The sequence below is a fragment of the Lynx rufus genome, unplaced genomic scaffold, assembly GCF_022079265.1.
Source record: "Lynx rufus isolate CCGP_SWC_20201006 ecotype Redwood Valley unplaced genomic scaffold, mLynRuf1.p SCAF_4, whole genome shotgun sequence".
NCBI lineage: Eukaryota > Metazoa > Chordata > Mammalia > Carnivora > Felidae > Lynx > Lynx rufus.
In genome coordinates this window covers 141,844,567-141,860,042 of record NW_025814856.1, presented here as the reverse complement: position 1 = coordinate 141,860,042, position 15,476 = coordinate 141,844,567, and the positions used below count along the sequence as shown (strand labels likewise).

The window sequence follows — 15,476 nt, the reverse complement described above, 5'->3', positions numbered from 1 at the left end:
ATAGCACTGTAAGCTACAGGTGATCCAAAAGAATCACTGAATTTCAGCTAAAAAAAATTACCTGATGCAACTCTACATATTTCTATTAAGGAGGACATTTATTAGTATACTAATCTTATTCCAGATAAAATTTGTTTTATTTTTTAGGTAATTCCCATTACTTTGTTTATCAGATGTCTTTTAAGTTTTTTTTATTTATCCTTATTTTTTTATTTACCTTACTTCTATAACCTAAACCAACCCTATGCAATTTGATGAATTGTAACTTTTCTTCAGAGCTGTTTTTTCCTGCTAAATTTTCTCACATTAAAGTTTTTAGTAGGAATTATATTCTATAATCTGCTTTGACCTTAAAATGAAAATTTTAGGGGCACCTGGGTGGCTCAGTAGTTTCGGTGTCCAATTCTTGATTTCAGCTCAGGTCATGATCTCACCATTCATGCCCCTGCATCGGGCGTGGTGCCTCCTTAAGATCCTCTCTCTCTCTCTCTCTCTCTCTCTCTCTCTCTCCCTCTCCTCCTCCTGCCTCTCACATGCATGCTCTCTCTTTCTCTCTCAATAATAATAATGATATGAAAAATGTAATAGTTCACATGTTCAACAAACTATAGAACTTATTGTTTTGATCTCATCTCTCTAGGGAATATGTATTACTGCATTCCCTTTTGAGTTTGATGGAAAAATAAAACACAGACTTCTCAAGTACATTGGCCAATAACAAAGGCATTCCTTGGTCAAGTGTTAGTCTTCAGAGTCCCCACAGGGGTACAAAGATGGGCTGTGGGACACCTGTAAGGAAACTACTTTGTGGAGTGTCATTGTTGTAAGATCACGAGAGGGGAAAATAATGAGCTATCAAGTTAGAAATGATCTCTGAAAAAGTAACAAATGTATTATAGAGAATGTGCTTCTAATGGAATAATTTTCTTAGAGATTGGAATGTAGTTGAGCAGATTCCTAATATGGATGACATCCTCCACATTTAGGGGATGGCTGGCAACTCTTCCCACCCTCTAGGAACTGATGCCTAGGGAGAATGAGTAATCTTGCCCTTATCACAGTCAATGGTAATTTCCAGGTCTTCACTGATCTTAAAATACATATCTTTAATCCTAAAGCACTCAATGTTTATTAAATGGGAATAACAAACTTCACCCAGGAAATATAATTTGAGGAAATTATTAGCAGTGATAAAGTAGAAGTTATATACAAACTAAGTGAGGAATAACCCTAATGATAATAATAAATAAGCTAATGAGTTGCTAATTATTATTAATATTATTATTGTCATCAGGGAGCACTTCCTCTATGCCAAGCATCTCACTAAATTCTGTCATGCTTTCGCTCATGTTATCCTCATCAGAATTTCTTGATTGTACTGGTGAAAGAGGCATAGACAGGAGTTGACATTTACCTGGGGTCCAGAAGTGTTCAGAGTGTGATCCAGATCTTAAACCTGCATTTGCCTGATTCATAGCCATGCTAGCTAGCTATGCAGCAAGAATAGTAGAGTTAGCCGTACGTCTCCTCTTTTCTTCACATTTTGCTCCGTTTAGATATATATCTTCATTTGATGGACTTGTGAGTTGCCGTGACACATCTTCAGATGGATAGAATTAATTTGGGCGGGGGTGGTTACTTTCCCAGGTGCCATGTGTGATGGCTATCAAAGGGCTGTTTTATCTTGGGCAGAGCCTCCTGATGACAGCACGGGGTGGAGGAGGGAGACTCTCTGGAAGACCCTGACATCTTATGTCAAATCATGACCTTTTCACTCTCTAAAGTGTTTTCCATCTACTATCCATTACCTTACTTTGTTCTCATGATAATCACGTGTGTCACATAAGACATTTATTAACATCTTTTTATTAGAGAAGAAATGGTTGCCGCAAATACTAAGTAATTCTTCCCTGATAAATCCAAGGTAATGGTATATTAATCATGTTTTTTTAATTTTCTATGTATTATCACGTATTGACATCTTGAAACACCTTTCTGGCTGGGGAGAGACTGCTCCTCCCAGGGCTAGCTAATTCCTAGAGACAGCAAAGGGCATGCTATTTGATAAGCAAATGAAGCAATCCAAAGCTTTCTCTCCTCTATCTGGTCTGCACACCCCAGTGGGCCATATTCCTCTGTCTTAATCGCACCAGGGCCAGGTACCAGGCAACTAGACACCACCCGTATAAATCTTTTTTTTTATTTAAGTTTTACTTATTTTGAGATAGAGGGAGGGAGGAGGGAGGTGGGGTGGCGGGTAGAGAGAGAGAATCCCAAGCAGGCTCCACGCTATCAGCACAGAGCCCAATGTGGGGCTCGAACGCACAAACTGTGAGATCCTGATCTGAGGCAAAGTCAGATGCCTAACCAATTGAGTCACCCAGGAGCTGGAGACCACCCTTATAGCCCCAAGCCTGACAAAAATGGCCTATACAAACTCTTGACCCTGTCCTGCCTTGCCTTTCCCACAGAAACCCCAACAAAGGCCACGACCTAAGCGTTCCCCCACCCACACCCACTCCTGCCTCTGCTTCCCAACACAAACCTCCTGTTCCTCACGTGTCCATGTGTGTGAGCCGTGCCTCTTGTTTCTAGTAGAACTGGGAGTAACAGTAACCTTTTCTTTCAATGGTATTGACCTGTCCATGTAGTCATTCACTCATCCACACAAATGAAGACCCAGACCCCAAACAAACCTTTCCCTGCCTCTTTTCCTACTTGGCACCCTGCGATCCCCATCACTTAACATTCAGCCCTGGTGTCTCTTTGTGCCCTGTACCCCGCCAGGACAGATCCCGCTTTCTTCCTCATCCCACCCCCTTCTCTGATGCCTTCTCAGCTCAGGGAAAGACACAGGACATACTTCCAGCGTCCCTGTCCCCTGAATTGCAACATTGTCACTGTGAAAACCACCTCCAGCCTTGCTGCATCCCACCTGTGCTCACCTCCTTGACTCTGTGGGGCTAGTAGAGATTGGTCCAACATCACGCTCAGTTCTTTCTGTCTGCTCTGGCTCTCTCTGCCTTTCTCTTTCTCTGTGACCTTAAACAAGGCACGCAAATGTTTCACCTCCTGCTGGGAGGCAGGTGAAAAATGTTCCACTTCACGGGGGATTTGCGAGGACTCGTGACAAGTTCCTGAGGTGTTTTTGAGAACCTGCCTGGTCTCAGGCAGAGGAAGCAGCCTTGACAGCGTGGCTGCGCATTATCATCGTAAACATGGCAGCGCGTAACAAGCTCCTGTGACTGGGCTTTTGAAACGACTTCCTCAGGGTAGGAACGGACTGAGATGAAGCTGTGGTGTGGTCAGCTGTCACTTCAAAGGCGGCCATAATGCAAGGAGCTGGTAGCACTGTGTTCCGTCTTGTGTCCACAGCACTGCGAACATAAATGTAGCAGTTCCTTTGTCCTGAATTTCTCATTTAGAGGCTTTCATGTAGGAAATCCGATGGTTAATATAGGCAAGAGCTCATATGAATATTCTTTTTATGGTAAAGACGTGATCTGTGAGATTTCAGACAAAAGTATCTCTTAGGTTGTTTGGTTGAAAGAAGTAACTTGCTCATTTATATCTGTTACTTTTCCTGTGACATACAGTCTAGCCCAAAATATATTGTATAGTCAAAACGTGGTTGAGGGACACTAAGAAAAGCGGATGATGCTACCCAGAAGGTCCATCTGGGTGACTTGCAATATACTATCTTCAGCAGGAAGAAAGATTACATCCACCGTGGCAGAGAGCATGAGACAGTTTTCAAATTGGAAGAATGAGTCCAAGAGGTTTGCAGGGCTGTGGCTGACGCACCCTTAGCCCAAATCTTGGGAGCGGTGGGGTGGTCAGGAAGTTGAGGCTCGCAGGCCCCAAGATCAATCTTCTGCTTCTGTTCCTTATTACTCTTTACCATATGACTTCACAGCATGAACCTAAATAAACAAAAATGGCAGAAATTAGCTGCCATGGTTTGAATGTTTGTGTCCCCCTGCATCTCAGATGGGGAAATCCTAACTCCCACAGATTGATATTAGTAGATGAGGCCTTAGGGAGTTGCTTAGCTCATGAGAGTGGAGCCCTCGTGAATGAAATTAGTGTGCTGATAAAAGAAGTTCCAGAGAGATTCCCTAGCCTTTCCACCATGTGAAGACACAGAGAGGAGGGGCCAGTTATGAATCGGGAAGAGGCCCTCACCAAAACATGACCATGCAGGTGCATTGATCTTGGGTTTCCCAGCCTCCAGAGCTGTGGGCAATAAATTTATGTTGTTTATAAGCTACCCAGTCCGTGGAATTCTATTATAAGAGCCCAAAGAGACTAAGATATCAAGTAAGATACTTTCTTCCTATAACCTTGAGCTGGGTAGATAAGCTCATTGACAGAGGAAGATATAAGGGAGGAAATTCAGAAATGTAAACAGTGAAGTCAAACTAGCTCCAACTGGAGTCATTTCCCTCAGGCAGGAGAAGCTCCCTAGTTGATTATAACCCGACAAAATTCCTTAAAAGAAATTAAAAGAAACCCACCATGTGTGTGTATAGATCCCAGAGAAACACCTAGCCTCCACTCCATGAGCACCATTTTAGAAAATGTTTTATTTTTTGCTGTTCCTTTTCCCCCCCTCTTGTTCTCTGTCCTCCCCCATGCTCAATTTTCTCAACATACAAGTGAGACCCGGGGCAGTCACAGCTTTTGCTTAACACAATTTTATGTCACTCGGAGGTAACAGGGGCACTCGTTTCTAGCATGTTCCAGGGGAAAGTATTTTACTTGGTCTTGACAGTAGCTCAGCAGTGCATTGAATTCCCTCTCACAGACACATAAGGACCTGCAGCCAGGTCAAGTGGTGACATGTGTCACTTGCACACAGAGGTGTGTGCAGCCAGGATGGTCTGAGAAGCAGCCTCATGGAAAGAAGTCAATCAAATGTGACTAGACCATCCAAAGGAAGCATCAGCCTGAGAGGCTGACCAGAGAGGGTGTGTCCAGGCACATTGGACATAATTGGAGCTCATTGGACATAATTGAAGAAGACTAGCTTAGGAGGAAATTTAAAACAGGGTAGATTGAGGAAAGAGCCTGACATAAGGCTGGCTCTATGTCTGCTCTCTGAGGAATTCTGGCTATGTCTCAACCTATCTAAACCTCAGTTTCCTCATCATGGACACGATGACAGCTTCTACCTCAGATGTTATGAAGTGAAACGTGATGATGCATGAAACACACTTAATACAACACGTGCACAGAGTATATGCTCGTTCTATTCCAGCTATTAGAATTACCAAAACTATTATTACCATCGCTATTTACCCTAAATGAAGGGGAGGGTGGCTGTATCCCCTTTCATCGGGTGTTCCATAAACTTGGTGTGGCAAGGAGGGTTGAAAGAAATCCTATTTGGACAAATACAAGGTCCCAGCACATGCCGACTTTCATCTGCCATCCCCATATCAAAAACGAGGAGACGGAGGTAAAAGGAGATTACAAAACTTATGCAGGGTCATGTAGAAAAATAGCAGAGTTCAAATTCAAGCCTGAGTAGTTTTCTCTGTCTTGATAGCTAAACATTTCCAACATAACCCTTACCTTCTTAGAGTCATCCACACGCATTACCGGAACTTCCCCGGTTATGGCATTTCCCTTTTCAGTTTCTATCTTGGTCCTCTTCTCACCCTAATAAACTGCTGCTCAGTCTTCAAGTTGTAGCTCCAATGTTATCTTCTTGGGGACTTATGAGGTCTTTTCTAAGACTACCAGGAAAGTGGGTCTCTCCCACCATTGGACTCACATTGGATTTGGGGTTTCGTTGAAGATACGGTCCACTCATTTATGCCAGCACTCTTAACCTGGGGTCTATGGCGGGGGCATCAGAGGGAGGTCTGTGAATCAGGCATATGGATGTGCGTTTGAACGTACACTGGGACAGAAATGCACACACAACAGTAATTTTTATGTGATTTTTTCCCCCAAACACCTTAGTGAATACGTTATTTCTGTGTCTATTATGGCTGCTCCTGTAGACATGCCCCGTATCCTCATCAGTGTTGGCATATGTCAGAACAGCTTTCCACTGGTAGGAATTAAAATATGTGCCCTGCCATTATGATGGTGAGCATCTGTCTTTGTTTACATCAGGATTGGCTTAAGTTAGAAAATGTCAAAGAAAATAATAAGGAAGAAATACCAAATATTTTTTGGCTCTGCTTCCCCCTACGTGTGACAGAACACCACAGCCCACGTTGTTTTGGCAGGATGACTTCTTGTCAGTGGAAGGAACGCGAAACCAAAAATGCAGGACTAGTATCTCATAATTTTTCTTCCAAAAATTTGCAAGTGTAGATCTTTTCTAAGAAAAGGAGACTAGGGTTGAAAAGGCAAGACTTTACCAAAATTGGGTGGGCCCTAATGAGTCAGTCTGCTCTTAAAATAACAACAAAGTGGTAAAATCTGGGTACCCCCAAAATGGTCAAGTTAGTATATGGTTTGGGGCAAAGGAGACAGGTTAAAGCAGTACCTCCAAAAAAATGAAATTATTCCATGATGGTCGACTTTTTAAAAATAATGTTTTGAGGCATCCAATGGAGGAATTGGAAGCTGCTTTATGCAGCCAGCTGATGCCTTCAAAAATAAACTGCTATTTAGCAAGTCCATTCAGAAATTTCAAATCCATCAATATCTTTGAAATGCTGAGAAGTTTCTTCTGCAAATATAACTCGTTGGGCACTTTGTGAATAGACAGAACATCTGTGGTGCTTGTGACACAGCTTAGAGGAAGAATCTTTATGCAGTAAGTTCTACACCCATTGCTTTCTCTGGCCCTGCTTGTCTATGGTAAGGTATCAACTTTGTTAATGCTGGTGCCTTGAGTCATTGCCTTTTCAAAATGTTTTCTCATGAAATGAAAGCAGAATATGAACTCCTTCTCTTTTACAAATCTGTGATACAGAAATATGCTGACAACTTGAAACCCCGCAACTCTTTAAAGTACTTCTGATCAGACAACCTGAAAATTGAAACATGAACTCTTAATCTTCCCTCTGCTGACATCAACAGCATTCCGTTGCTGAAGACGAAACTCAGTGATGTGAAGCCGGTGGAAATTAAACAACATAAATCCACTATCCACGTCAGATAATCTTGGAATATCTTGGCGTTCTCTTATGATAAGCCCACTGTGTCTTTTGTGAACATGAACTGATTCTGTTTGCTACAACATGCCATTGTGAGCGCAGCTTTTCAGCCTGTGTTCCCGTCAAAGCAGAAAGTCTACAGAAAGGTACCTAGACATCACGCCAGACACTATTCAGTAATTTCAGCTTCTCATTCAAGCCATGGGAGAGATGCCTTCTCATTGAAGTTTATTTTTTAGCAAAGACAAACTTTATGGTTTAATTTTATTTGCGCACATTGGATTTCTTTCTTTCCTTCTTCCTATTTTTTTAGAAAGTTGCCTGAAATTAATTTTGCGTGTAAAGGAGGATGGAAAAGGCACAATTCTTTATAAAAGTGTTTTGATCTAATGCAACAAAAGCAGCTATATACATAATTTTGTTTTTCGTTGTATATAAATATCTCTGAGAAGAAAAGCTAGCTTTCACCAGATTCCCAAAGCCTCTATGATACAAAAAGGGTTAAGAATAATAGCATGAAGTTAAACATATCTTGAGGTCAGAGAATCTTTATAATCCACTCCCCTTTCCACAGCACCTGGGAGAGTGACTGCAATTAATGCCCAGAATGTTGGTCATGGTAGTTATGGTTTTCCCATTCCCTAAAGGATGTTGACCACAAGAGACAGAGTTGGCTGAATGAGCAGGTACACTCGTGAAAATTAATTTTTTTTTATTTTTTTTTCAACGTTTTTTATTTATTTTTGGGACAGAGAGAGACAGAGCATGAACGGGGGAGGGGCAGAGAGAGAGGGAGACACAGAATCGGAAACAGGCTCCAGGCTCTGAGCCATCAGCCCAGAGCCCGACGCGGGGCTCGAACTCACGGACCGTGAGATCGTGACCTGGCTGAAGTCGGACGCGTAACCGACTGCGCCACCCAGGCGCCCCTCGTGAAAATTAATTTTAAAACTGAGTGCAAATCTCTATTCCTCATCAAGACAAGGAAGAAAGCTTCTTTATTAAATATCTTATGGCCTGGAAAAGGAAAATCTGACTGGGAGGATGTAAAATGAAAATTTGTTTCCTTTTGTTGATACTACAAAATGGTGGGGGAGAATTTTTTTTTACTTGTACTGCATTTCCATACTGGATTCAAAGTCAAAGTCTTTAACAATTAAAGTAAACATCATTAGGATATTGATATTTTCGTGGGCCATATTATGTCCCTTCGAAATTCATACACTGAAGTCCCACCCCAGTACCTCGGAATGTGACTTTATTTGTAGACAAGGTCCTTGCAGAGGTAATCGAGTTAAAATGAGATCACTAGGGTGGCTTCTAATCCAATATGACTAGCATCCTCACAAAGAGGAAATCTGAACACATAAAGGATGGATGGAAGACACGGGGAGAGGATGGCCATTTACAAGTCAAGGAGAGAGACCTGGAACAGACCTATCTCTTATGCCCCTTGGAGGAAACCAATCCTGTGGACTCCTTGACCCGGACTTCTATCCTTCAGAAAGAACTGTGGTAAAATAAATTTCTGTTGTTTAAACCACCTACTCTGCAGTGCTTTGTTAGGGCAGCCCTAGCAAGCTAGAACATATATACAGAACAAATGCCAGGAATTCCAGACAAAGACCATGAAAATAGGCTAGGGGGACCCTGGAAGTAACACTGAACTGGGACACAGAGGCAGATAGGATTATTAATCCCTATGACCACCGCCTAAGGAAGGAGAAAGCTCTTCAGCTCTAACATAGATCAGCAGCTCAGAGCGTCAAAGTTTTAAGTTCTTCCATCATACTTTAAGTCTATCAGATAACGTGATGCCTCTGGTATAGGAGTCAAGATTTGTGTGTCTAATTAGTAATTTTTTTTTCATGCACAGAAGTGTAAAATGTAAAATCTCAATGTGAGGGGTAGAGGAAAAGGAGGAATTAAAAAAGCAGCCTGAAAAGTAAATCCTTACTTTATTGGGTTCCGGCTACAATCGACTTGGCTAACCTGCTTCTGCTTTTTGCATAGCAAGTCTTCAGTTGCTTTTCTCTGCCCCTATTCCCACCTCTGGAGGAACGTGGGTGTTTCCTGGCTCCTCTCCCTTTATACCCTGTCATGGTTTCAGGTATCACCTTAATGGCCTTGGACTCCTGTTGTCCTTCAGGCTTGAGTTTGCATCCTGGCTGTGCCCTTTACTTCCCGTGGGTTGCTTTGGGCAATCCGATCAGCCTTCCTGAGGTCTGAGTTTCTTTAGATCGCAACAGTATCACCATCACAGGGTGTTATGGAGCGTGAGCGAGAAACTGCCTCTAAGCTCTCAGCATAGGTGTGGCCCAGAGCAAGTGTGCAATAAATGAGAGCTGAATTAAAAATAACAACAATACAACAAACCGGTATATGGTACTTACTATGTGCCCAACACTGATCTAAAAGCTTTACATGTATCGACTCATTTAATTCTCACAACAGATGAGGAAACTAAGGCACAGAGAAATTATGCAACTTGCTCAAACTCACACAGTCAGTAAATGATGGTTCTTCATTACTCAGGTAGTCTGACTCCAGACACTATCTTCTCAAAATATTAGGCATACTGTATCTCTCCGACTATTAGTATTATTTATTAATGACACAGCCCTTCTTTTCTCCCTTGAGCTTCCAAACTGTATGGCTTAAAAACAAAAATAAAGGGGTGCCTGGGTGACTCAGTCAGCTAAGCGTTCGACTTCGGCTCAGGTCAGGATCTCATAGTTCATGGCTTCGAGCCCCACATCAGATTCTGTGCTGACAGCTCAGAGCCTGGAACTTGCATTAGATTCTGTGTCTTCCTCTCTCTCTGCCCCTCCCCTGCTCTCTCTCTCTCTCTCTCAAAAATAAATAAACATTAAAAAATTAATAAAAACAAAAATGAAAACAACAACAACAACAAAACTCTCTGGATACCTCACAGTCACCTCAGATGCAACATGCTCAAATGAGTCCCCACACTGCTCACCATCCCTGCTCCTTTCTTGGGAGTGGATGGCATATAGCCCAGCGAGAAACCTGGTGTCACAACAGATTCCTTGTTTTCCCTAACCTTCCCACACCCCAGCAATCTATTGATTTCTATTTCTATCCTCTTCTCTCCATCCCTAAAACTTCCCTTGAAGTTCAAGACGTCATCGTCTCTGCTCTAGATAATAGCAAAGCCTTCCAACTGGTTTCTCTGCCTCTAGGCTCAAAGAGCCCGTATCTCCTTACCTCACCTTCTCCATGGATTTGTTTTTAAGTTTATTTATTCATTTTGAGAGAGAGGAAGAGAGAGAGAATCCCAAGCAGGCTCCCCAGCACTGTCAGCACGGGGCCCCATGTGGAGCTCCGGTCATGAACTTTGAAATCGTGACCTGATCTCCAACAGGTGGACACTCAGTTGGACGCTCAGCCGACTGAGCCACACAGGCATTCTCCACAGATGTAAAATACAAATCTGACCGTTTCAATGCTGCCTAAAGGATTAATTTGGGGTTCATTAGCATAGCCCAGAAGACCCTCATATATGACTGCTATCTACCTCTCCAGCCTCAACTCCCCCTCCTACCAAGTCCCATACTTCCCTGAACTTGACTAATCTTCTGTTGCTCTCTTCATCCTGCTATCCTTCCATCCCTGTCTCTGTCTCTCTTTCGGTCTCTCTCATACACCATGTTGTTTCACGACTAGTATATTAGAGTCTACATTTTAAAAAATTGCTCAGCTTATCCACCGGGAATACATAAAACAATCACAGGAAGATATGATCACTGACGTTCCCACCCACCATTTCTCTCCCTGCCAAAATACTCACCAAATTAAATTTGTTACTTGAAGAAAAATAAAATTGCTTGAAAATCAGTTTTATAAGTAAGCAAATTTTTAGAGAATCATCTCTCAAAGACATAAAACTTCTAAAGCAACCACACACCAGCCATTATTTATATTCTGTTTTTAGCATCTTAATACCTCATGTTCTATCTGAAAGATAAAATGACTGGTTTTCTCCTGGTGACATAATGGGCTAGCATGTGACCAGTTATCATTTCTCTTCTCTGAAACCAAAAGCTTCAAGGACATAGAGATGGAATTGTTGAAAAGGCCTTGGGATTGACACGGTTATGCGCCTGCCCCTGCTGCTGAAAATGTACAGTTTGTCACTGTGTGTCACGAACGTCAGGATGAGGCAAACTTGTGGTAGCCCATCCAGTCTCCCTCTTTCTTTGAATGCCAGTTTCCCATTTAATCCATAAAAGTTACATATTGAGAGTACAGATGAAACTGAGTGCCCCTTGATCACCTGCGCTCTGGGTCGAGCACTCAGAAAAATTCTCAGTAGTTGGTAGATGGTGCTGCGGAGTAAAAAGAAGAAATCGGAAGCAGCCCTAAGTTCTACGTACCGTTATTTCATCTCCTAACCTGAGGGGAGAGCAGTATTGTGTAATGGCAGAATGCACAGTCTTGGAAGTCAAAGTCACCAGGGTCTTCTTTGCAGCTGTACCTATGTGACGATGGAGAAGCACTTAATCTAAGGCTCTGTTTCCTCATGCGAAAATAAATAAATAAATAAATAAATGGGAAGTTGTGTGTAAAACATATAATTAAATATTGAATAACAAATGGAAGCTCTTCTTATTTATGAAGAGTGATCGGGCAGTGATTGACAATTTCAGGAAAGCTAGTTCTTAACATCAAATGGGAATGAGACATTACTAAAATCTTTAGTCACTGAAACCTCTCGCCATTCAAGTATTTAAGTTTTGTATATGATTCAGGAAGTATACCTTTGGCTGCTCAACTTCCAAAAATATGTATATACTACATACTATAATCTTAATGATTTTTTCTACTTCTATAAAATGACTAACCCAGAAATCTTTTCTCTGATCTTCAATTAAGAGAAAAATAAAGTAATCCATAATGATATGTTCTCCAAAAATTACATAATTATATATTAACCCAAGCCCATCCTTGTCCTTATATCTATTATTTAGGATTAGCAAGTTGGTGTGGGGGAAGAAATATATTTCAGTAAAAACTGTATGTGCTACCTTCTACTCTGAAGTTTGTTATTAAAAATGTGTTGTAGTGATGAAATAATTGGAAACCAAGTAAGTGAACAAAGTTGGATTAACACAATGTGTTAAAACTTTATAGGGTCTAGTTAGAAACACAGCACATCAGTCAAAAGACAGACACTCCTAGATGTATTAATTTTTTTCTGATAATAGTTGCATATTGGCATAATAACTCACTGTGCCAGAAGTAGGCAATTTGTTTTCAATCAAATCAAACCTACTTATCCTTTTTAAGTAAAGAACAATTATAAATACGTCTTATTGAATATAATACTCCTCAAAATGAAAATTTTAAAGCCAGTCTTAGATTCCAAGTGTAAACTCTAAATCATCTAATAGAGGGAAAACTCAGGATCTTATATAAAGCCTTGAGATAAATAACGATCACTTTCCAAGTACCTACCATTCTGATGACAAGCACTGCACTAGCTAACTTTTGTTTATTTTTTTCTAGTCTTCTCAAAAACTGGCTTTTCACATTTGAGGAAACAAAGTCAGAGAAGGCAAGGGACTAACCTAAATTCAACAACTTGCTAAAGTTTAAACTGGGATTAGCTTATTCTTGTATCTTCCTACTAGGGGTTAGGCTTCCCATGAAAAACTGTCTTATTTTATTTAAAAGATACTTCTTACAAAAGAGTTATTTGCCAAAACTTCATATGGCTGTATAGCTCATGAAAACAATGAGATTCAGTGGGTAGAGGAATTGGTAGCTCTTCGTGACTAATGTACTTTTAAAATATACTAACGATCATTAAAGCCAAATACCCCACGAAAAATAATAGGCAAAAGAAATAAAGTGTTCTTTTAAAACCTGGTCTTTGGTTTCCTGTTTCATATTATAATTGGTTGATGTCTGAAAAAGTCTGTGTTCATTTTCAGAAATGGCAACAATCTCCTAAAATAGAGTCTGGGCATAAATGAGAAACAAAACGAGCTTTACTCTTTAAAAGAAAAAAAAAGAAATGTCTTGGCAAGAAAAAAGAATGCCCTTAACAAACTATGAAAAAACATGAATTTCAGTATTTAAGAACCAAGTTTATGAATGATTGGTAACGACAGAACTTGACAATGCCCAGTGTTGGGAAGGAAAACTTTCTTTGTCTCATTCGCTATTGCTGAGTTCCTTCGTTGAAACAGACGTGTTAGAAGAGAATTCTGCAGTGTCTGTCTACATGGAAATGCACATACCCTTTAAATTAGCAATTCCACCTCAGCCTGGCAAAAGTGTGCCAATACATACACACACACACACACACACACACACACACACATATACATACAAATGCTAACTACATTTTTGATAGAGGAGACAAAATCTTGAGAAAATGAAATGTCCACCAATAAGAATTTGAAAAGAATTGCCAGGTAGGGTACAGTGAAGCACATTGTGGTTACTACAGATACTCCAAGTACATTGTCATGTGGGAAAAGCAAGTTGTAGACCATTGTGGACACCATAGGCCTATTTATGTTAAATATATTGTCAAATTAAACAAAAATGCCCTTAGACTGATGTGGCTCCATTGCGGTGGCAGCCTATAGAGGCAAACCGAAATCTAAACCTACAAATGCCTCAAAGTCACAAAATTAAAACACTAGGGACAACCAGTCATAAACAGCCAATAGGCATAAAGCTTTAGCCAATCAATAATTTCCTTTCGTTGCTTCCCTTCTTTTCTCGGTATGAGTCTTTCCCCTGGTCCTTGTCTGCGGAGCCCTCCTAACCACTTCTGGTTTGGCGCTGCCCGATTTGAATCAGTTTTTGCTCAAATAAACTCTTACAATTTTTAATATGCCTCAGTTTGTCTTTTAACAGTATACACGCACATTCGCTTTTATATTTCTAGGAAATTTCTGGAATTACATAGAAGAAACTGTAACCGGGAGTTATCACTGGTAGAGAGAGGAGGGAAGAGGACTTTTAGTTTTCCACTGTGTAATTTTGTATTATTTCACCATAAGCAGCAATGACTTTGTAAGAACAAAAAGGATTTTAGAACAGCATAATACAAAAGACTGTACAAGTGATTCTATTTAACAAAATTATGAAGGGCACCTGGGTGGCTCAGTTTGTTACACCATCAGCTCTTGGTTTCAGCTCAGGTCATGACCTCCCAGTTTGTGGGTTCAAGTCCTTCATTGGGCTCCACGCTGACAGTGTGGAGCCTGCTTGGAATTCCATCTCCCTCTCTCTGTCCATCCACCTCCTTTATCAAATAAATAAACTTTAAAAAAAAGTTATTAGAGCTACAGGAAGTGAGGTCCCCACCTGCTAACATTCGGGATGGAAGTGAGCGTTGCTGGGGCCCGGATGTGAGGAGAAAGGGACTGACTGTAGGCAGAGCGTGTCTCCACCCAGCCCTTGGATTCCGCTCCTTCATTTCCAACCTGGAAGAAATTTACATCTATTCCCTGGACCATGAAAAGCTATGACAATCCCCCTGTGATAAAAACCACCAGATCAGAGCCTAAAGGATTCCTTACCCTCTTATCAAGTGCAGAAAGAATCATCCTGATGTCGAGAGCAAAATGGTTTCGACCATTTTGACTTGTCCCTTCAGTGCTCGCCACCAGGTACATCTGGCGAAATCAGTCATCATATCTTCAGCTATGACGATAAAAGTCATATTGAGCAGGATGTTGTCAACCAAACCAGGAACCTTGCTCTCTGGCTGAGAGCAAATGGCAGTGTCCTCCTTGGGATGGAGACTGGGATAAAGATCTGGGGGAAACAGACCAGCACCCCATTTGTCTGGGGGCACAGCCAACTATGTGGCAATAATAACCCTGCAAACAACATCGTTGTGGAACATGAGAGTAACCTGGCTTCAGGCATGCGTGCTCTCTCTGCTGAATGTTCTGCCATGGAAAAACAATGGAAATGTACGGCAACTGAAGATCTATCTCATCAAATGCCAGACCCTAGAAGTCTCTTGCTTCTTCCTGCTACCAGTGGGTTCTTCATTTTTCCCCCTCCTAATCTAGTCATAGAAAGATAAACTGCCTGTGACTTTAAAAAAAAATTTTTTTAATTATTGAAGCTTAAAAATGTGCAATAATAATTTGAATCATTTTGAGTACTTTTACAGCTCCATCTTGAATCAAATATTAAACAAAGTTTAGTAATACAGAGGTAAGATCTATCACAAAAAAAACTTTCCTTTTTCCTTACAGGAAATTTAATGCCTCAAAGAGTTTACCTTAAGATCTTAGTGACTTTGTACTATAACCTGTGAGTACACAGCAGATTGGATTTGACACATCCCAAACAGTACCA

The 15,476-nt window shown here is 41.0% G+C and overlaps 1 pseudogene; it reads left to right on the top strand.

Moving 5' to 3' along the window:
• The first annotated feature begins 5,995 nt into the window (after positions 1–5,995).
• LOC124523462 (gametocyte-specific factor 1-like) lies at positions 5,996–15,184 on the top strand (annotated as a pseudogene).
• Positions 15,185–15,476: the final 292 nt, after the last annotated feature.